Raw genomic sequence first — 3,264 nt, forward strand, 5'->3', positions numbered from 1 at the left:
TCTAACCATTGGCCACCCAAAGCGCTTTACAATATTGCCTCACAGTCGCCATTCACGCACACATTCACACACCGACGGCGGAGTCAACCATGCAAGGCGACAGCCAGCTCGTCAGGGAGCTAACAGTCAGGGGTGCGGTGCCTTGCTCAATTACACCTCGACAATCGACAGCTAGGAGGAGCCGGGGATCGAACCAACAACCTTCAGGTTACCAGCCAGCCCGCTCTACCTCCTGAGCTACTGCCCCCTCTCGCCCTCTCTCCCTGGGGGCCGGCTGGCCGAGATATAATCCCCTTCATTCGGTGTATGCCATCACAGCGTTGGAGCTCCGGCCCGCTTAGGGAGGGCTCGGTCGGGCCGCAGGGTTAGTTTCGTCCTTCGTACGATGATGCGTAGAAAAATCGGGGACGTTGCGTCGTCGTGGTAACAGAGAAGACCGGAGATAAGGGGCGCAAACACGCACGTGCACAAACACACGCAAGAACAGAAACACATGCACACACAAACACACGCAAAAACACACACACGCAAAGAAACGCACACACACACACAAACACACAAATATCGTTAACCATTTACCAATTCACTGTGCGTCACTACGATTTAGACGGAATTTTGATAAAAGTCATCAAGGAGCAGTTAGGGTTATAGGACTTGTTGCATAAGGATTAAATCAACCTTTTCAACCTTTCAACTGGGAGTGGAACACCATCACTATAGTATCCTGCTCTAAACACAAACACACGAACACACACACACACACACACACACACACACACAGCGATATACATACACACAACGCCACACACACACACACACTATCTCTCACACGTGCACTAAACACCAGCTTTCTGAGAATCCGTCTGGTCTGTTGGACCCCCATTCAATACCCTTCACAGACGCACACATACTCCTCCTGACTCACTGGCCCAGATACGGCTCATTAGCATTAGCGCACACTAACCTCTATGCACACTGTGTGGTAATAAGCTACCCCTGGTCTGGCTCTCTGCTTAAGGACTAACAGGTCAGGTCTATCAGTCCATCTGTTTCCTGTGCGAGACGGTGGAGGGAATCATGACCTTCTGAATTGCTCTGGGGTGAGCAGTGGCACATGGCTTGGAGTTGGTTGGACGTGGGTCTGTGAAGGAGTTTGTTTCGACAGAAGAAGAAGTTAAAGGAAGTATGTCATACATCAGCCAGGTGTGGGTGGGAGCTGTGTGCACACATAGTAAAATACATTGCTCCACCTATTCCCGATAGCATGCAAAAATAATCCTATGCCAATTTAACCGACCTAGATTTCCATCGTTGTGAAAAATGTAATGAAACCAAATAGAGCTGTCAGGTTTTTGTTTTCTTTGGCAGCTTCCTCATTTCCTATATCTAGGTAGAAGCACATTTTGCAAGTCGACCACAGGGAGAACGATGGTTCCATTGATAAAAACTACAATCCAACAAATGGAGACCGGAAAAAAACGGAAGATCTGCCCGTTGACCTCCCCGCCTGAGGCTAGCATGAGTTGACAGTTTTCCTTCACACGGTTCTTAAGACTCCGGCTTTGTTTACCTGAGTCTGTTTCTATTAATATCCCCGCAGTAAGCCTGCCGCCATGTCTTCAAATCCTTCTGTCCGTGACCTTCCACCGCGGCTGCGTTACCGAACACGCTCCAGAACCCGTGTACAACATATGCTCAATCAGATGTATTAGATCTCTGATTAGACAGACTGTAGCGACAGCTTTCCAATAAAGGCCGCTAAGAGGCTTACGCGGGCTGCGTGCAGATACGCGTCGTTCCAAACAAACCCAAGTCCAGAGGTGAATATAGTTTGAACGTTTATTTCACTGAAAAGACGGACCATGGGCCGCTCTCGAAGTGCATTGTGGGTCAATCCGTACTGTCGACTCCGTTGCCTGTGTCAAAAAGTTGAGAAATGTTCAGCCTTTCAGATCCACCCTCCGTCATCGGTCGACGGACGTGTACAGTGTGAACGCAGCGTAACAACTGATGCATGGAAACCTGAGGATGGTAATGAAATCAACTCAATTACAATTATGGAATTTAGCAGACGCTTTTATCCAAAACAACTTACATCGGTTAATAGACACATTGACACACTGACGGCAGAGCCAACCATGCAAGGCGACAGCCAGCTCGTCAGGAGCAGTTAGGGTTAAGTGTCTGGGGATTGAGCTAGCAACCTTTTGGTTACATGACAACTGCTATACCTCCTGAGCTAAGCCAACCCACTCACAGAACTCAATAAAAGATCAAGGTGATGACAATGACGATGTAAACAGAAAATATCAGGAGCGCCACTGACCCCTTTGTCCATAACTCCCGCCCATCCCAGGGCCCGGGTATGTTGATGAAACCCCGCCCATGTGTCAATCAAACGGAAGTGCCATGATCCACAAACAGCCTGAGCAACCAATCAAAATAAACCAATGAACAAAAGTAGACTAAATATACATTTTGGCCCCTACACAGACATATAAACCAGTTCCAACCCGTTACCAGATGGGCTGGACCCAATGTGCTGCTCATCACCAGGTCTCAAACTGTTCAGACCATGTGGAGTATGTTTCCAACCTGAGTGTAGAAGATGATCAATATCCTCTGGTAAAAAACGTTCTTTAGGACCAGGGAGGAACATTCTGGAAGGAGGGATCCCTCTTCTGTATTCCTTCTCCAGGTTTCTTCACCTTTAGATTCTGGGTCCTGTCTCTATCGAAGGCTATGGGTTCGGGTAAATGTCGTATCATGTTTTGCCTGTGAGGCCCTTTTAGAGTGTAGCTGTTTAACTGTAAGTGCTGCACAATTTAGTTTGACTCGACTTGAGGTCTGCCGTTTCCTTCATTCATTTCCGTTTTACTGAAGACCTCACCCCCTTTGATGACAATCTAGGTCACCAGAACACTAAAAACGACACGACAGGATTTGCTAGCCGTTAGCCACTAGCTGTTAGCCGTGAGCCGCCAGTGTGAGAAAAACCAACCCCGTCCCTCAAGTCTCTCTCCTCCTCCACCACCGTGAGCTGATAATCAGGGTTAAAGATAGCTACAGGCCAGCACAGAGCTTTCTAAAAGAGGACAGGCACACAGTGAGACTCAGCATGTCCTCGTCCCACCTCCTCCTCCTCCTCCTCCTCTTCACACCTGGACGCCGGGCGCCGACGCGATTCCACCCGGGCCCAAAGGAAGACACGATGAACAGGGAGGACGCCACCTGGGCTTTTGTCGTTTGTTGGGGTTTTTTAAA

This window comes from Gadus chalcogrammus, chromosome 22 (assembly GCF_026213295.1).
Source record: "Gadus chalcogrammus isolate NIFS_2021 chromosome 22, NIFS_Gcha_1.0, whole genome shotgun sequence".
NCBI classification, from domain to species: domain Eukaryota; kingdom Metazoa; phylum Chordata; class Actinopteri; order Gadiformes; family Gadidae; genus Gadus; species Gadus chalcogrammus.